Source organism: Papio anubis, chromosome 8 (genome assembly GCF_008728515.1).
Source record: "Papio anubis isolate 15944 chromosome 8, Panubis1.0, whole genome shotgun sequence".
Taxonomy (NCBI): Eukaryota; Metazoa; Chordata; class Mammalia; order Primates; family Cercopithecidae; genus Papio; species Papio anubis.
The window spans coordinates 125,917,450-125,938,024 of record NC_044983.1 but is presented as its reverse complement, the minus strand read 5'-3'; the positions used below and the strand labels follow the sequence as shown (position 1 = coordinate 125,938,024).

At 43.7% G+C, this 20,575-nt stretch overlaps 1 long non-coding RNA gene across 3 annotated transcripts in view; it reads left to right on the top strand.

Annotated features, from left to right (window-relative positions):
* The window catches only part of LOC110744013, a 73,119-nt gene that overhangs the window by 47,890 nt on the left and 4,654 nt on the right, over nucleotides 1-20,575 (top strand). For 2 of the 3 annotated variants that reach the window (XR_002524017.2, XR_002524016.2), the window contains exons 2-4: nucleotides 5,239-5,375; nucleotides 7,325-7,506; nucleotides 14,090-14,198. This is a non-coding gene — a long non-coding RNA (uncharacterized LOC110744013). Of the gene's footprint in view, nucleotides 1-5,238; nucleotides 5,376-7,324; nucleotides 7,507-14,089; nucleotides 14,199-18,483; nucleotides 18,854-20,575 lie in introns of all 3 variants that reach the window. The other variant, XR_002524018.2, reaches the window with a different exon arrangement.

The window sequence follows — 20,575 nt, the reverse complement described above, 5'->3', positions numbered from 1 at the left end:
GGGTTTTTGTTTGTTTGTTTGCTTTTGAGACAGGGTATTGCTCTGTCACCAGGCTGGAGTGCAATGATGATCATAGATCACTGCAGCCTCAAATTCCTGAGTTCAAGGGATCCTCCGGCCTCGGCGTTCAGAGTAGCTGGGACTACAAATGTGCACCACCATGCCTGGCTAATTTATTATTTTTTGTAAAGACAAGGCCTCGCTATTTTGCCCAGGCTGGTCTGAAACTCCTGGGCTCAAGTGATCATTGCACCTTGGCCTCCCAAAGTGGGCGTGAGCCACCACACCCAGCCCAAGGAATGACTTTTCTTTAGTTTGGTTTAATACTGTGATTTTCTGAGAAATAAACAATCAGGGTCAAATGCTGATGTCTCCAGTTATATTGTTCTACCTTTTGTCCTCATCATTTTTACCCATCAGTGAGGCCCTGAGTTGGTCCAGCAGGACTGAGCCTTTAAGAGGCCAAGGATTTCCATTATTAAAAAGTTGAACAACAATAGATGTTGGCCTGGATGTGGTGAAAAAGGAATGCATATACACTGCTGGTAGGAACATAAATTAGTACAACATCTATGAAAAACAGTATGGAGATTTTTCAAAGAACTAAAAGCAGATCTCCCATTCAATCTAGCAGTCTCACTACTGGGTATCTACCCAAAAGAAAAGAAGTGTTTATATCAAAAGGACACCTGCACACATATGTTTACTGCAACACAATTCACAATTGCAGAGATATGAAACCAACCTAAGTGCCCATCAACCTATGAGTGGATAAAGAAAATGTGGTATATATACACTACGGAATATAACTCAGCCATAGAAAAGAGCAAAATAATGTCTTTTGCAGCAACTTAGATGGAGCTGTAGGCCATTATTCTAAGTGAAGTAACTCAGAAATGGAAGACCAAACAACATATGTTCTCACTTATACGTGGGAGCTAAGCTATGGGCATGCAAAGGCATACAGAGTGGTAAAATGGACATTGGAGACTCAGAAGCGGGGAGAGGAAGAGGAGGGTAAGGGATAAAAAAACCACATATTGGGTACAATGTATACTACTTGGGTGGTGGGTACACTAAAACCTCAGAATTCACCACTGTACAATTCATCCATATAAACAAAAACCACTTGTATCCCAGAAGCTTTGAAATTAAAAAAAAAAAAAAAAAAAAAAAAGGTGAAGGATCTAAGACGTAGAAAAAAATTGGCCACTGAAACATCTACAGAAGATTTATAAGGGGTGGAAACTCTTGCTTCCTGGCAGTTCTGATTATATAATGTGTGGCATTCATTTATCCTTTCGTTCATTTTGCAAAAATTTCCTGAGAACCTACTTCGGGTCAGGCATTGTACTGGGGCTGGAATGAACCTTGTAGTATATTGTTTTCATGGATAAGTGATATGGTGGTGTTGGTGATGGTGGTGGCAGTAATATAGCAATGGTGATATGATGGAGGCAGAGGTGATAGTGAAGGTGACAGAACAAACAACTCGGATGTGTGTGTCTGCAGTAGTGGTAGCAGAGGGTGGGGTAGTGATGGGAATAGTGGTGTTGTTACTGTTGACACTGACTGTGCTGGGCCATTGTTGGTTATGGTGGTAATGGAGCAGCAGTGGTGGGGTCGCAGTGGGGGAACATGAGTGATGGTGATGTGCTGATGGTGACGTTTGACTTGGACTTGGCTACATTTCTGTCATTTTGTCTGACCCTGTACTCACTGAGAAGATCTCCTAACCACTTGATCTGACTAAATCAGTGTTTAAATCATGTCTTAAATGCTTAATGTGTACAAGAGATTTTCAACCCTATTGTCCGACAATAGCACTGTGAGGAAGACAGAATTGTCCTCATTGTACAGATGAGGAAACTGAGGCACAGAAGGAACACAGGAATTTCCTAAGATCTCATAGTGAGTGGCAGAGACAACATAGCAATCAGATTTCTCTGATTCTGGGTACAGAATCACTTGTCTCCTCCAGGTGCTTTTTGATCCGCAGACCTCAGGAAGTCACTGAGGAAAATAGAAGGGGATGTCTCCATTGCCTGGAGCCTGGTCAGATGGACCAAGGAAGGAATGAGCAGGACTCATGGTATTCATGTGCCAAAATGTGCCTTTAATGAAATGACCTCAGGACCCTTCATAGTTCCCTGGACTGTCTAAGCTCATCCCCCAGGCCCCATGGCCCAATTTAGTCTTGGGACAAGCTGGCTGAGCATAGGCACAGGGACAAGCTAAGTTCTACCAGGAAAAGCAAGTCTATGCAGAAGAAAGAGTACAGACTCACAGCACACAGTCTTGGGTTCAAATCCCATCCCTTGTATTTCTTAGCTGTGGCCGCTAGGCAGGTTATTGACCCCTTGGGAAATAGCAGTGGTGTTAGAATTAAAGGTGATAACAAATGCAGAACACCTGGCTCATGGGTGCTGCAATGGTCACAGAAACCAGAGGCAATGAGGCAAATCCTCAAAGTGGAGACCCAGCTCAGATGCTGCTACTCATAGGAAACTGGTTTGGGAGAAGTGGGTGGGTATATTAGTCCATTTTCATGCTGCTGACAAAGACATATCCAAGACTGGGCAATTTACAAAAGAAAGAGGTTTATTGGACTTACAGTTCCACATGGCTGGGGAGGCCTCACAATCATGGCAGAAGGCAAGGAGGAGCAAGTCACATCTTACACGGATGGCAGCAGGCAAAGAGAGAGCTTGTGCAGGGGAACTCCCATTTTTAAAACCATCGGATCTCATGAGACCCATTCACTATCATGACAACAGCACAGGAAAGACCCACACCCATGATTCAATCATCTCCCACCAGGTGCCTCCCACAACACATGGGAATTATGGGAGCTACAAGATGAGATTTGGGTGGGGACACAGAAGCAAACCATATCAGCGGGGCCTGGAACCTCCCTGGTTTGTGGTCTCTTTGAGTTCTCTGAGTTAAATGTCTTGTCTCTAAATCAAGCCTCAAACCATTCATTCTTGACTCATTGTGGCAGAAAAGGAGTTGGCTTTTTGACAGTGGGTACTGTTAGTCACTGCAAAACCTGTGTTTTGGGGGTCCTTGATAGGTAAAAGTCTCTCACAGCCTAGGCCAAATACATGGACTGGTTTGCCCCTGGTAGTCCCTGTGGGGCTCTACCTGGCCCCACACCACAGGAAGATGCTTTTTCTCTGAGTCAGAATGGGAAGTCCAATCTCCCAGCAGCAGCCAGGAACAGCATTGACTTCTTTTAAGAGCCTCATCAATAGCCATGGCCAGAAAGGGTCTCAGGAGAACCAAGGACCAGTGTCAGGCAGCATGGAACGAGGTTTGGATTTACAGCCCAGCTCTGCCATTTCCTAGTGGTGTGACCTTGGCATGTCACTTCTCTCTAAATTTCAGATTCATCATCCAAAAAAATGGCAACAGTGATGCCCATTTCCTAGGGTGGGTTCAAAGATAAATGAGAAAATGACACACAAAAGCTTTTAGGTCCTTTGGCAAGTAATTTAAATTCCTTTCAATTATTTTGAGGTACATATCAGAAATTGATCCAGTAATCTTTATATTGGTTTTGCATTGATATTCTTCTTAGCTATTATTCCACCAGTTTTTGGATAGTGTGAAAATACAAATAACTGGCACCAAAATGATGCTAGGCTGGCTCAATAAATATGGATTTTGTGATAATTCTGTGCCTCACACTGGCCTTAGGTACTAGGAATAATTTTCCAATTTTAATGTGCATAAGAATTTTCTAGACACAATGTAGATTCCAAGGCCACACCTACTTATGATTCAAATTCAGTAGGTCTGGGGTAATGTCCAAATAGCTTCATTTTTAAAAGCATTGTGGGATACTTAACATGAGATCTACCCTCTTAAAGTTTTAAATGTACAGTACATTTTTGTTGACTATAGGTAGATAAAGAAAACATGCTATATACTGGCCAGACATGGTGGCTCATGCCTGTAATCCCAACACTTTGGGAGGCTGAGGCGGGTGGATCGCTTGAACCTAGGAGTTCATGACGAGCCTGGGAAACATGGCGAAACCCCCTCTCTACTAAAAAACACAAAAATTATCCGGGCGTGGTGGCACGTGCCTGTAATCCCAGCTACTCAAAGCTGAGGCGAGGGAATCACTTGAACCCAGGAGGCGGAGGTTGCAGTGAGCCAAGATGATGCCACTGCACTCCAGCCTGGGTGACAGAGCAAGACTCAATCTCAAAAACAAAAAAAATATTCAACACTATGGATGAACCTTGAAAACAGTATGCTAAGTGAAATAATCCAGTCACAGAAGGACAAATACTGCATGATTCCCCTTATGCAAGGTACCTGAAATAGTCAAATTCATAGAATCAGAGTAAATGGTGGTTGCCAGGGGTTGGGGGAGGGGAACATGGGGAGTTGTTAATCAACGGGCGTGAAGTTTTAGTGGAGCAAGAAAAAAAAAAATCTGTGTTTTTAACAAGTACCTTCGGCTCAGTGTTTTTCAACTTTCTCCACAATATTTTTTAAAAGATTATATCGTGACCCAGTGTACACAACTAATACCGAAGTTTTATAAAACAAAAACTACCCAATAATTTCCCTTACGACCTCCAAGCCACGCAGATGTGCCTGTTCTAGGCTCTTGTTTTTTAATCTGATTCATGTTTTTTTTAATGCTAGTTGTGACTCACTATGCTAATTTTGTGACCAAAACTACAGTTTAGAAAACACTGATTCTGGTACAAGAGGTCTGAGACGTGCTTTGAGAAACAATGAATTCTGGATTTCAAAACATTAAAAAATAATAAGAATAAAACACAGACCCTGCCTTCAAGGGCCTCCAGGGGCTCCCTGCCTCGAGGTGGAGACTCATGGGAACCATGTGTGGAGAGGGTCCATCTTGGCTGGCAAGGGAGGGCTGCCTTAACAAAGTACCACAGACTGAGTGGCTTACACAACAGACATTATTTTCTCAGAGTACTAGAGGCCAAAAGTTCAAGACTAGGTGTCAGCAGTGTTGGTTCCTTCTGGGGACTATACAGGAAGAATCTGTTCCAGGCCTCTCTCCTTGGTTTGTAGATGGCATCTTCTCTGTCTCTTCACATCATCTTGCCTCTACAATGTTTGTATCTAAACTCCTCTTCTCATAAGGACACCAATCTGTGTCCAAACTTGCTCTTCTCTTAAGGACCCCAGTCAGGCTGGACTAAGGACCACTGTAATGATCTCATTTATGTTAATTTCCCCTTACAGGTCCTATCTCCAAATACAGTCACATTCTGGGACCACAGATTATGAACATAGGAACTTTTTGACACTGGAGACTGTGGAGGGAACTCAGCCCAGGGTCTGATTGGTGTCAGATTCTGTACATGAACACTATGATGGAGGTAATTACCTGCAGCTCTGGGAGCACCCAGAGAACAAAATCATTAACCCATCAGGCCAGAAGGAGATTAGGAAGTCTCCACAGAGAAGTTAAGATGGGAAATGGGCTTTAAATGAAAAGATTTCATCAGGTACAGAAGATTTTAAAATAGAAATTTTAAGTAGACGAATCCATGCATGCCAGAGCTTAGAAGTGTGAAACAGTGAGCCACATTGAAGAGAACTAGGTGAAATGAGAGAGCAGAGCAGAGAGATGGTTGGAAATGAAGGCAGAAGGACCACTGGAGACCAAATTACAAGAGGACTCCAATGTCAGTCAAAGCTATTAGTAGACTTGATCCTTTGAGTTGGTTTCATGAACACCTTTTTTCAGAAAATCATTGAGGCCTAGAATGAGAACCACTAGCTACAACTCCTGTTACAGATGAGAAAAATTGTGGCTTAGAAAATACAAGTGAGTTAGCGGCAGAGAACCTCACCAGCACCTGAGGGAGTCATTCCTGTATGCTCTCTACAACATCACACATGGTCCCTGGGACTGTGAAAGTACAAAGATTTATATACCCTGGAGATTAGAACAGCAGAAAAAAAATCCCTTTTCCACCATCCTTCCAATCATAACAACATTATACTGGGTCACAAGTGAGGCCAGGAAAAATAGTTACCTTCAGTGATTTATGATCCAAGAACGGAGACCACCTACCATGCTCGGGCCTGAAGCAGATTCCACTTCAGTTTTGAAAATAACACTCTGAGTGCAGCCGGCCTGCTAGCCATATGCCTGCCTGGGCCCCTGCCTCCGTATCAGGACCCGGGAGCCTCAACAACCCTGTATTCACTTGGTCTTGCTGCTTATGAGGAACAAGATGTGCAGACTGATTGGGGAGCAGCACATGATTTATTTTTATATCTGTCTCTGGAAGAAGATTAATCCCAGAGCATCATGCCAGGATAGAGGGCAGGTAGCTGAGATCTTTCCTGGGAAACTAAGGGCAGCTACCAACCCTGGAGACGATTCTATAATAGGTAGGCTAGGGAACCAACCAAGACCATCCCTCAGGTGGGAACTTCACTTACAGATGGTGTTAATCCAATGAGTCTGGGTCTTCTAGAGAGTCACACTCAGAACTTTAGAGGGCATCTTGGTCAATCTTTTTTAAGCTGCAGTGAATCTGAGGCAAAGAGAGGAGAGTAGTTTGCCCAAAGTTATAGAAAGTTGGCAGAACCAAGCTGCTCAGCTCTCAAGTTCAGTGCTTTTTCCGTGGTAGCCTGTCAATTCCTTCAAGCAAGAATGAATATCAAGGGTTGGGAACCCATCCCCTTGTTACTTGAAGGGCAATGCAAGGTCCCATCTCCCCTGTACACCATCCACCCCTATTCTTCAACTGAGCCATCCTCTCTTTTGCCTGGGATGCAGATTTTAGCTAAATTTCAGGTTTGGACAATGGGTAAATGCTGGTACTGTGTTTCCTCAATATAAATAAGGTGGCTAAATTAACATGTCACAAACTTAGACCATGGGAAGCCCAGTGAGTTGGAGGCTGGGGAGCCAGTGGGAACTAGAGGAGATAGAGTGGTGATAGTAAGTAATAGCAGAGGACTGCAGGTTAGGTAAGGCTGGGGATGGTTCTTCAGAGCGGCCTTAGGGAAAGGAAGGGACTGGAAAGTGGGAGAAGAGCTGGTGCAGGTGGCATTGTCAGCCTTCAAAGTTGGTAAAGTCAGCCCCTACCTGAAGAACTTGGGGAGGACATTAGGTGAGCGGAGATCTGGGGATCATGAGAGGCAGCTAGCTGGGTGGGGCAGAGGGGCCTGAGGTGCTAAGCACTCAACCTCACTGTGCCTCCATTTACTCAACTATTAAAGTAGAATTCTAACAATTCTTCTGTCTTCCACCAGGCAGCTGTGGGCGGGAAGCTGGAAACTATGAGCCACAGAATTTGTTTTCCCCCAGATTTGATTCCCCAGGCTATAAGGAAACATTGCACAGGAGCGGCAGGGCAGGAAGCGTGCTTTATGAAGATTTACCCGGCAGCAGGTGTGAAATTGGCAGAAGAGACAGGAGGATGATGCTGAGAAGTGAAGGGCTCGAGGCATAAAACAGTTAACAAACGGTTGAAGCTGTCTTGGGGAGAGGTAATTAATTCCGCTCAGCTGTTAGTTGGTGTTCTGACTGTACACATTTAGAATGATGGCCTTTGACAGGCCCAGTGTTGTTTTTCAGTATAAGTGGAAAAATAGTCATTTCATAGAAAAATCAATACAGAATCTTTTTGCCTAATTGATCCCTAAGCTCCCCACTTTTGCCTCTGCCCCCAGCACTGCTCCCCTTGAATCACGACCCCTCTGCATCCTCTCCTCACCCCCTGCTTCACTGCCCAGGCTTCACCCTCTTAGGGCAAATACCATGAACATGTAGTTATTAGTTGACTTTGCGTGGCTGAAGGCCAGTAAACAATTACATCCTTCTGAGCTCACCTGTCTCCCATGGCACCGACTGGAGACATCCAGGCACAGACAACCATCTCCAGAGTACATCAGCCCCTCAGGGACCTGCTCAGGTTGGCTGAATCTCTGCCTCAGCTGACAAATTTTGTGCTGAACTATGAGAACTACTTGGGAACCAAGAGCTGCGGGCAGAAGGGCTAGCTCTAAACAGCAGGAAATTTCCCATGGCAGAGGGGTCCTGCCATAGCAACCCCCCATGCCTTCTGACCTGGAGACGCCTCACTGCCTGTCCGCATGGCACCATGAGTCTCTAGCTCCCACCACCACCCCAAATCCTCACCCTCAGGGCTCGGGGCCAGGTGCACAGGCCTGAGAGCTGGCAGAAAGGGAGTTGTCCGCAGCCAGAAAAGGATTTTCTTTACCAGCCCACCCAAACGTTGTTTGGCTGCCACTGCCTCTGAGTTTTTCAGAAATGAAAAAGAGAGATAGGGAAGTGGGAGCCCTGGTGGGCTCTGGAACCCTTCTGTTTTCTCAAGGGCATGGCAATAGGTCCAAAACGTCCTCTGGGTTTGAAAATGAAATGCCGGCACAGAGCAAATTCCTGACGAATGTGACCCAGATGTTTCTGAGCGATTTATTTTTGCTAATGGAAAATTGCTGAGCTAATAATCCTCAGAAACATTTCTGTAGGGAGAGTTGAAGCCTATTTTGCCTCTGCGCTTCTTGTTTTTTGCTTGTGGTTTTCTTTTGAGGAAGAAATTGGATGTAGGAAAAAGCCCAAATAACAACTCTGTCTGTGACAGCTGATGCCAAAATCCCATGCATAGATTTTGTGACCTGATTTCTACCAATTATTGACCATTCAGTGAGGTCCAAGTTCTTCTCATCAATTACCTCATGTAATCCCTATGACAAGGAAGAGACCAAGGCTCAGAGCGATGACATGTCCTACCCAGCCAAAGCCACACAGCCTGTGACAGCATGGCTGAGAATCAAACCCCAAGTTTTGACTCTAGATCAAAACTCTGTCCACCACCATACTCTTATAAGGAAATGACAAGCAAAATACAGGGGTTAAAAGAGACTCTGAGAGGCCAGATGCAGTGTCTCACACATGTATTCCCAGTACTTTGGGAGGCCAAGGTGGGCGGATTACTTGAGGCCAGGACTTCGAGACCAGCCTGGCCAATATGACAAAATCCCACCTCTACTAAAAAAAAAAAAAAAAATTAGCCAGGCATGATGGTGCATGCCTGTAATTCCAGCTACTCAGGAGGCTGAGGCAGGGGCAGGAGAATCACTTGAACCCTGGAGGCAGAGGTTGCAGTGAGCCAAGATCACACCACCGCACGCCCGTCTAGGAGACAGAGCAAGACTCTGTCTCACAAAAAATAAAAAGAGAGAACGAGAGAGAGAGGAGACTGTAAGAGGTCTTCTAATTGATCCATGGGCTTTTTGTCAACACCTCAATTTTACAACCTAAACTTGGTCAGAGAGTCTAGTGAGTTTCCTTTTCTTTAAGGGAAAGGCATTTCTTTCTGGGCAGCATGAAAAGGACCGTCTTTGATGTCGCCACTCCCCAACGTCTTTTGGACAACAAATGACTGTGCTATCTAACGCTATATTCATAGTGAAGTGAAATGGCTTTGAAGCAGCAGAACCAGGTCCAAATCTAAGCTTCACCACTAACAAGCTAGGTGACTTTAAGCAAGTCAGTTATTAAGGTTCTCTGTGTTTAGTTTCCTAATTACCAGCCAGGAAGCTCTCTCTAGCTCTGTCTCTGTCGCTGTAGCTACAGCCTACGGAAGGACTGTTGTGAAGATATCTTCAGCACAGCCCTTAACACAGAGCCGGCTTTCTGTAAATGGTGGTGATTATTAACTATTCCATAACTACGGAAATGAGTGAGCAAGTGAGCAGTGAATGTGCTTCTCCTCCTCTGTGAGACTAAGAGAAACTCCACGATTGTCAAGTTTAGCCATGAGGAAAGGCACATAACCCTTCTCCTTGGTGCATTTGCCCTACTGGAAAGTGGCTACTTTGTGCTTACAGGAATTTGCAAATGACATTACAAGAGCAGGATAATGGGCTGAGAGGAAACAAGCTTGCCATGACCTTCACCTCCTCTTGCTTCCACATATTGGGATCCCAGGACTATAAGGGATTCAACAGGACCGCCTTGTTCATAACCTACTTCCAAGCAAGATGAGACTTAAACCATTTCTAGTGATCAATTATTGCATATCTGCCATGTGTCAGGCCCTGTGCTGGCATAGATAGGTAAGTAGATAGGTAGATAAAATAGAATAGGTAGATAGCTGGTAGGTAGGTAGGTAGGTAGGTAGGTAGATAGATAGATAGATAGATAGATAGATAGATAGATAGATAGATAGATAGACAGACAGACAGACAGACAGACAGACAGATCGATAATCTCAGATCATCTTATCCTTCCATAGAGGCAGGACAGGAGGATAGTGAAAAGAGCATAAACTATGGACACAGGTAAGATGGTTTGAAATCCTGGCTCAGACCTTTCTCTCCATTTTATTTTGGGCAAGTTGTTCTTCTCAGAATCTCTATAGAAGGGGGAAATTACATCTACTCAAATGAATTGTTTTTAATCAGATAAAATTCCTGCAGTACACAGGACAGTCTCTGGCACAGGGGAGAGTCACAGGGGAGCTGACTCTCATTTGTATTTACTCTGCAGAGTCATTGCCATCATAGTGTACAAATGAGAATGTTGAACTCCAGGACAGAAGGGGACTTGCCCAAAATCACAGAGTTAAGGGGCAGACATGGAAAACTGGTTCTCATGCATCCAAATATATTTCTATTCAAAGCTGCAAAAAATATTCACTGAGCACTTCATTAGACTCCCATGCAGTGGGAGAAGGGCTGGGCATTTCTAGGAAATCCAGGATCCCAAGAAGCTCACATCCTAATGGGAGAAACATTTTCTTGGCAAATATTCATTGCATTAGTCCATTCTCATGTTGCTGTAAGGACATACCCGAGACTGGGTAATTTGTAAAGAAAAAGAGGTTTAATGGAATCACAGTTCCACGTGGCTGGGGAGATTTCACAATCATGGCAGAAGGTGAAGAAGGAGCAAAGGCATGTCTTACATGGCAGCAGGCAAGAGAACATGCGCAGGGCAACTGCCCTTTATAAAATCATCAGATCTCCTGAGACTTACTCACTATCACAAGAATAGCACAGGGGAAAAATCCACACCCATGATTCAATTACCTCCCACCAGGTGCCTCCCACAACACACAAGGATTATTGGAGCTACAATTCAAGATGAGATTTGGATGGAGAAATACCCAAACCATATCATCTATTTTGTCACCCATTCTGTATCTTTGGCAGCATGGAAGATGGTGGAAATGCAAAGGTATACCTGACAGGTATAACCTGCGGCTGCATCCCATACAGCATATTGTTTTGAGGGCAGACATATGTATATAAAATGAAATATGTTAAGTGCTCCTATGGGAGAATCCTACAGCACGGGGACTCACCAAGGAAGCAGCACTTGAGTAATGTTGAAGCACCAGGAATGGAGAGGTTAGGACTTAGTCGGAGCAGCGTTGGTCAGGGAGGGAGCAGGAGGTCCCAGGAGTGGTCTGGAGAGGAGAGACTGTGTAGTTCTTGAAGAAATGGAGAAGGTCAGTGCAGCTGTAATTGAGTATGAGAGGGAATAGCAGGCTTAGGTAAGGCTGAAGGAGGGCTGGGGCACGGAGAGACTTGAAATATATGTTAAGAAACCTGGAGGTTTTAATGAGGCCAGTGCAAAACCTTCAAAGTATTTTAAGCAAAGAAGCAGTAAGATTTGCACTTTAGAAAGATTACTCTGGTTATAGTCTGGAGAAAGGACTGGGGATGAGGGAGATACAGAAATAAACAATTACCATTAAGGCAGGGGATTAACAATTACCAGGAGGCAAGGGATATTAAAAATATTTAACAATCAGTATCAAATGGACATCAACCAAATAGAACGTAAGGCTGCTGGAGAAAGTCCTGAAGGCCTCCTGCTGCACCCAGCATCATCCCTACCAGTCCCAGCAAAGGGACCAAGTGGCAGGGAGGGGGCATTCATGGGAGGGGCATTGATGGTGAAGGCAGTGGCTCTTTCCCAGTTAGCATGAACTTTTTTGAATATCTTAGCCACTGATAAGGCCACCCTGATGCACTAGATTGTCAGTGTCAGCCGGGGTAGGGGTAAAAGCCAAGTTTTTGGGGAGCCCGGAAAAGACCCAGCAGGTTCCATGCATCTCACCTGTGAGCCAGGAACCAAGGAAAGGCCTTTTCTGTGCTCATAGTGTGAATACCCTGAATCCTGGAACTCCTGGTGAAACAATTCTGACTTTGGAGAAGGATCTGTCACATGGAAGAATCAGGACATGGCTGCTTTACAAGGGATGCAGTCTCACTGCAAACTGACTCCTGGTCACAGCCGCAGCAGGGGAGCATGTCCAAAGCTACCTGCTGTGGTTGAGCAGACTTTGTCTTGGATTCATCCCTAACAACTCCCACTCTTGAGATGCTTGACATCCTTCCTGTGTCCCGACCCTCACCAGGTCCTCAGTGAACAATTTTTCTAATTCTTCTTGATTCTTCTGTTTTGGTTTTGCCTTCTCTGCAGACACCACACCTGCCCAGCTTCTTTTTAATCTCATCTGTGTCTTGCAGTTTCTTCCACTGAACCATCCAGCTGAGTGCACACCCCTCATTCCCTGCTGGTGCCCCGACTTTTCTGTGGGAGAAGCAGTGCTTCAGAGAGAACTCAGGTTCAAGTGCGGTGTTTGCTGCTTTGCAAACTAAGATACTCAAAACAGTGGAACAATTCATTCATTCATTCATTCATTCACGTCTTCCTGCCAGGGCAGAGTAAATGCTTGTGGGGTTCACCACTATTTCCACAACTTTAATATTCTTCCTGGAATCTACAAGGCACTCAGTAATGATTCACTGAGCACCTACCACTACATTCATGGTCTGTGCCAGGACTGCTGAGGATACAAGGATGACATGGCTCTGCCTTTAGTGAACTTTAATCAATTAATAATTCATTCATTCATTCATTGATTCATTCATTCAGTCATTCCATCATCAGGCATTTAGAGTTAGCTGACTGAATGCCCACTTTGTGTTAGGCACTATGGATAAGGAGCCATTACTAAACTCAAACAGATCATGCTTAAAGAGAGAGAGGAATACAGGAACCGCTACAGGGCAAGAGGTATCTCTAACTGAAAGATTGTGTCACCCATGAAAAATGAAGACGGGAAATAAAACCAAAGTTTCTAAAGCTGTTTTAGCATTAGGTATTGACTTTGGCAAGAGGATGGAGAGTGTGTGGTCCTACTTGAATGTTGAGGCCCTAAACCCTATGCAAGAGTCTTCCAAATCCATCTCATTTCAAAGGTTGAAGTCTAATGGGTAAAAGAAGAAAAAATGTACTTGGACTGTGAACCAGACCTCAAGTGAGACTCATGCTCTATAAACAGCTTGCTTAGACCCTCGGCAGTTCACAGGCAAAAGTTGCACAGGTTCGTTGCATCTGCTCTCTCCTTTGACAAGATACAAAACTTAAAACAAGAGAAGCTGTTCCTTCAACACAGTCATGGCCACACAGATGCCAGTAAGAAGCATCAGATCTCAGTAACCATTTATGAGATTTAAGCTTCTGCAGTTGCTCTTAGAAGGGAAGGTATGCCAGGTCCTAATTTGTGCGCCCGAGGATGAGGCTAAGATGGGAACACTGAGAGTGTAGAAGCACAGGCTCTGAGGCCAGGAAGACTGGATTCAGACGCTGACTCCTGCACTTCGGGAAAGTTATTTATCTCTCTGGGTGTCAGTTTCCTTCATTTATGAGAAAGAGATGATAATACCTCCCCTGTAAGATTGCATATAAGGAGAAATTAAATGTGAATTGCTTAAAACAGTGCCAGCCACATAGCCAGCACTCTGTAAATATCAGCTTTAACATCCCCATCCCCACCTCCATTTCCTGCTGAATACAGCTGATGGCAATAGTATTTTGGCACACCCTGTAATTAAAAGTAATACATGTTCAATGCAGGACATTTGGAAAATAGAGGAAAGCACAAAACAATTCATATTCACACCAACAAAAGAAAACCATCATTAATATTTTAGTTTTGTCATCTCTTTTTTTCAATGCACCTCACATAAAGTACAAAAATTTTATCATGTTTATGTATGGTTCTATAGACCGCTCTTGTTTTTAACTCAGCAACTACTGCAGGCTGAATTTTCCAGAGGTAAACATTGAGACCATTTTGGAGGTGTGCAAGACCTTTATCTGAGATCAACACCTAAGGAAGAGACGGGGAGGAAGACAGGTAAGGCAGAGGGAGAAGTCAAACTTTAATGCAGGTGTTAAGTTACTTATATATCATACACATGCATAAAAACATACATACACACATATACATGCATGCACCCATATATATGCATACATATACATTGATCTATCATATAGAGGATGAGGAGACGGAGGGAGAGAGAGAAAGGTTGATTAAGACAGGAAACATGAAATCTCTGGTTCAGAGAAGAGACCTTTTTCACTCACAGAGCATATTCACACCAGTTCTTCACACCCCAGTCCCCACAGGACGATGTAATAAGGGTCAGGTGTTACCCTATGCATTCTGCAGGGGGAATTCAGAGCTTATATATGGTGGCTAGTACTTCTGCCCATCCTCCCCTCTGAAGAGAGATTTTGAGTCTGGAATATAAATATATGTTTCTGCAGGAGAAAGGAAGGCATATCTGGACTTACTTCCCTAGAATGTGAGCAACTATCTCCAAGAAAGATGAGCCTCTAAATCTCTTTGGAGCCATACACAATCTCTAAGTTGCAAGACATGTTAGTAATTCAGTCATCTTTTAACCAAGTTTGCTTGTGTTCTTTGCTCAGAAATCCCAGGAACTATAGGATATTTTTTAAAATCATGGAGAATTGTTTCCCTATGGAGTACTTGACATAAGCCAGGCCAAGCTGGTGGAGAGCTCTGGAGCATAAATGGTGTACCAGAATGTTCTGCATTGGGCAGAAATGGTGGGGCTTTTATGCCCCTACCTCAGAAAATCACTGGATGTGTGCACGTCAAGAAGGATGTGTCCATGGCTTGTCTCTCTCTGCAGTTGAGACAAACCCTGATGGAACTAACACGCATGGTAGCAAGTCCTTCCTTGAAGGGGGATCTGAGCAGTACAGCTCCATGTGTACCACAGCAACATACTATGAATATTTTCTCACATCAGTGATTTCTAAGGTTTGCATGTGATATGGTTTGGCTGTGTCCCCACCCAAATCTCATCTTGCATTGTATCTCCCACAATTCCCACATGTCATGGGAGGGGGGATCCAGTGGGAGGTAATTGTATCATAGGGGCGGGTCTTTCTCATGTTATTCTTGGGATAGCAGATAAGTCTCATGAGATCTGATGTTTCTATAAAGAGGAGTTCCCCTGCATGAGCTCTCTCTGCCTCCTGCCATCCATGTAAGCCGTAACTTGCTCCTACCTGCCTTCTGCCATGATTGTGATAAAGGTATGTCTTTATCAGCAGCATGAAAATGGACTAATATACCATGATATTTCATTGTTCTAATTATCTTAATTAGTGAATTCCCCATTATTGAGCATTAAGTTGTTACTAACATTTTGCTGTTCTAAATAATCCTGCCACGAATTCCTTACTGTATTATATCTTCGTATCCTTCTCTAGTTTCTCCTTAGGACAAATTCCTAAAAGTGAAATTTTAGGTCAAGGTGTTTGGATATTTTTAAGGCTACTGATATGCATTACAGAACTGGCCACCATTAAGGTTATGCAAGTTGATACTGTCCTACAGTGGCTGAGCATGTCTGCTTCTCCTGCATTCTGCTAACCTTGATTCTCATTACTCTTTTAAGTCACTGTTAATCGGATAGGGGAAAAAATGTATTCCACTTTTGTTTTTATTTGCATGTTTATAATACTGTGGATAAACCTTTTTCACATGCTGTTTGACCATTTTGATTTCTCATCTTCGGAACTGTTTGTTTACATTCATTCCTCATTTTTTCTAGTGGAGCATTTTTCTTTTCCTTATTGATTTGAAAGACCTCTTAAACATATCAACCCACTCTTGCCATTATTTTTCTCAGTTTATAGTTTGCCTTTTCATCTTGTTTATAGTGTTTTTGACATCCATGTTTTATAGTTTATTGGAGCCAAATCAATCAATCTTTTCCATTTTTGACTCACTCCTTGTCATTATGTTTACAAAGCTTGGTTCATTTTATAATCCAGATGCAGGATCTTAGATTTTTTCCTCTATTAAATTTGACCGAATTCATTTCAATTCATTGTTACAACCAGCCTAGACCTTTTAGAGTCTTGATGATGTCAGCCAGCATTTCAACTCTTCCTCCCAGTCTTGAGTCAAAAGCAAATGTGATCTGCTCTCTTTCTGTGACTTCATCCTAGTCATCCATCACCCCTCATCCATTTCTCTAATGATGTTCATTCAACTTGTCTGAAATGGAGCCAAATGGAGCCTTTTGTATCACTAACACAGCAGACAACTGGCCCTAGGGACTGACATTAAGAAGGAAAGTCATTGCCAGTGGGATGCCTGGCCTGTTTGGATCAGCATTTTCACAGAGCCTGTCACCCTTAAAACCTTCACATTAGAGTCATAATAGTTTATTTACATTTTCTTCTCCCTTAGGTGTATCTGTCTTTTTCCCTTTTGGAATTATGAGGGAAAAATACATAGAAAAAAATGATGTGTTTGATGAGGCATGGAATGGTGGTGCAAACTGCCCAGAGTCACTTTGATGTTCAGTTCATTTCCTTGGAATGTTGGGCAAGACATTAAAGATTATTTGGTCCCTACCTTCCTCTCTCACTCATCTGATGAAAAGATCCTTTTTACAATGTGTGGGTTGATTCTAGATGTCATGATGGAGACCATCCAGGAACCAGACAGTTTACTGCTTTAAAGGAAGAAAAACACTTAGAATTCAAGATATTAAGCCAAGATCACACAGTCTGAAAGTGCTGGAAACTAGATTTGAACTCACATCTATCTGCATCCTACTCCCATACCAAGTTGCCTCTGCAGCTGGGGGCAAGTCATCCCACATTCTTTGATGAGCATCAGGGACGGGAACTTACTCCTGAAGATGATTCCTGGAGGACTCCAGGAATTCTGGATGTTGGCCTAAATTTCCCTTTCTGTCTCCTCCCCCTCAAAAACCTACAAACATGGTCTTCCCACCCTTCCTCAAGATAAGTCTTTTTAAGATTCTATTTACCCTTTCTCCTCTCCCTCTGATCTGTTGACAGTTCCACATAGGACAGAGCTAGAAGGCCCTTCCTCCTGCCCACTCCCATCCAATCTTGCTCTGAGTTATGTCTGTCATCCACATTGTGCACCACTGAATGCCATGCTTCGGGTGGGCTCTGATTGCAGCTGGACTCACATCCCCCAGTAACAGGCCAGGTTCTTTCCTTCTATTCCAGGAAGTTACGGGAAGGGGAACAGCCTCCTTTCCTCCCCTCCTACTCCCAACTTTCTGTTACTCCATTCTCAGATGGAAGCAATTGGGAGCAGATGTTTGTTTTTTATGTATATTCACGTAAGTCTGGCTTTGAACCCTGGGGGATACCAGGAGTGGTCACACAATCTCCTTTTCATGGCAAGGTTTTTTCTTACCTGCTTGTGAAGCAAAGATTCTGTCCTGGCTTGACTGTTCTTTTCTTACCTCCCAGTATTACCCTGGAATTCCTGACTGCCTTCATCGAACATTTATGTTTGGAGATGCTGTCCTCACTTCCTGATGCTCACAGAATGAGGGAGAAACAGGCAAGCAGATGAGAAAGCTTAGAGTTTCTGATCAGGGCTTTAAGGTAGGGAACCATCCAGCATAGAATCAGTGAGGGCCTCTTCAAAAGTGGCTGGTCACATGGCTGATCTCACTTCTATTGCTGCATCTTGGAAGGAATCCAGAACAGGGAGCAGGGAAGGCGGTACCCAAATGCAAGGAAGTGGAAGTAGAGAAGAGCACGTCACAGTCATTCCACGATCTGCCTCATTTCCTAGTTACTGTGTGCTATGTCTTCTCTTCCCACATGCTCATTTCTCTCATTTCTAACATGCGGATGATAATATGACTTTCTTCATGGGTTTCTTGTGAGGATTAAATGATACAATGAATGTAAAGTGCTTAGGACAATAAGTGTTCCACAAATGGTGACTAGTGGTATATTCACTCTAGCCCTAGATCTATTTATTTCAGTTAACAAAGCACCAGGCTATGTTTGAGAAAAACATCCTTGCTTTTTCACCTCTTGCATTGGAGCTTTCTCATGCACCATGTCATCTGAGCCTCACTACAACCCTGGAGGAGGAAGCACAGCAGACCTTACTGACCCTCACACAATGAGGATACAATGAAGATTTGGATGAATGAAAGGGTGATACCAGAATCTGTCCATAACTCTCAATCACCACTTTGTTTTTAATGAAGATTATTGACCGGCAACAAGGCTTGACTGAGTTGAGTCTTGCCTCCTGTCTGACAGGTCCTACCTCTATTTTATCCTTCTTTTGTCTCCCTCAATCCCCATAGGAGGACTCAGCAATGGCTCCCTGTTTGAGGTTGAGGCTTATCCCACTGCCCGAGTTGATCATGAAAATGGCAAGAAATTTCTCAGTCCTGAATGTTGCTTCAGAGTTTTGATCTTCACTACCAATTCTGGATTCAGCCCAGAACTCACTTCTGGACTCTTATCTTGCATTAAGAACTGTAAAGCATCTGCATCTTACCCTACCTGAAATCTAATAAGTTATTCTACCACAATTCCTGGGTACTGGCAGAAGATACAAGACTCCTGGGTCAGAGGCGGATGACTTATTACTCAGCAACAGCAGTAGCCATAATATCATCATTGGTGGTTCCCTGACTCCCAAATCCAACATGGCAATGTGTAGAGAGCCAGGTAACTCCTGCACATACAGTGGGTTGCATTACAGGAAAGGAATCCCCAGTTTAGGAAACCCTTATCTTTTAAAGGGATTATAAGCAAACATTCCAAATTTTGCCCCAGAGAGAGACATTGCCGGTCAACAAACAAATACGCCCTCTGCCCCAGAAAAAAACACTCTCTCTATGTTAAAGTGCTATTATACACACATCCTTGGAAAGATAGTTGGAAACAAAAACTCTCAGTGCCTCTGCCCATGAGATGTGCAGAAACTTGAAAGACTTATGGAGAACTGAGTCCCAATACCTTGTCCCCCCCACCTCTGGAATCTGCCTGTCTACTCTGGCCATAGATTCTGGGACAATATCAATAGCCATGGCCTTATTGGGATGACAGTAACACTATGAAGTCATAGTCAGGAGATTTTTAGAATGTACTCTGGTTTGAATACTTGTCCCCTCCATACCTCACGTTGAAATTTGATCCCTAGAATTGAAGGGGGCCTTTTGGGAGATGTTTCAGTTATAAAAGTAGATCCCTCATGAATAGATTAATGCTTCCCTTGGAGGTGAGGGAGTTCTTACTCTATTAGTTCTCACTAGAGCTGTTTGTTAAAAAGAGCCTGACACCTACCCCCACACCCGACTCCACCACTTTTCTCTTGCTTCCTCTCTCACCATGTGATCTTTGTACACAACAGCTCCCTTCGCCTTCCCACATGAGTGGAAGCAGCCTGTGGCCCTCACCAAATGCTGAGCAGAGGCTGGCACCATGCTCCTTGTACAACTTGCAGACCATGAGCCTAATAAACCTCTTTTCTTTATCAATTACCTAGTCTTAGGTATTCCTTTACAGCAATACAAAACAGACTAAGACAGAGGGCTAACGTGCCTTGTGCTGCATGTTGGCAATGGTTACAGGCAATGTGTGCCTGGCTTCTTGAGGAAAGATCAAGTATGACCCAGGGTTTTGAAGCCAGAATAGGTATGAGTATGAAGTCTGATTAGAGGAGACATTAGCATGAATTGTATAATGATGACCAAACCCATTTATCTAATGATAGAAGTTCATGAGTCCAACACTGAAGGTTAGTTAACTTCAAGGTGTGAGCAGTTAACCAATGTGGATTCTTTTGATGTTTGTGTACTTTACTTGAAGAGTATGAACACAGGTAGACAAACACAGCTGGCTCAGCACATCAAGTGAGCTCACCCTTCCCCTCATGGTTCATCTAAACATTCCCTCATCCTTTCACCCAATGGATAAAGATTTATTATAGTGCTTCCTATAGGCCAGGTTCTTAACCTTATGAGCAGCATGGTGCAGACTGTATAGCACTGTCACCTGACTGCACTGAAGCGACCTGGCAAAAAGTTCCCATTGCTCTTCAAGGGCTTTGCAAATATACATCCTTTTCTCTAGCAATTCCACATCCAGAGTTGTATCCTAAAGAAAGAATCAGAGACAAACAAAATGGTCTTTCTGAGGAATAACACAAACAAAGTACTAAAAGCAATCTCCAGCTCAATATATTTTGTTTTTTGGTGGTGGTGGTTTTGTTTTGATTTTGTTTTTGAGACAGAGTCTCACTCTATCGCCCAGGCTGCAGTGCAGTGGAGCAATCTTGACTCACTGCAACCTCCGCTTCCTGGATTCAAGCAATTCTCCTGCCTCAGCCTCCTGAGTAGCTGGGATTACAGGCTCGTGCCACCAAGCCCGGCTAATTTTTGTATTTTT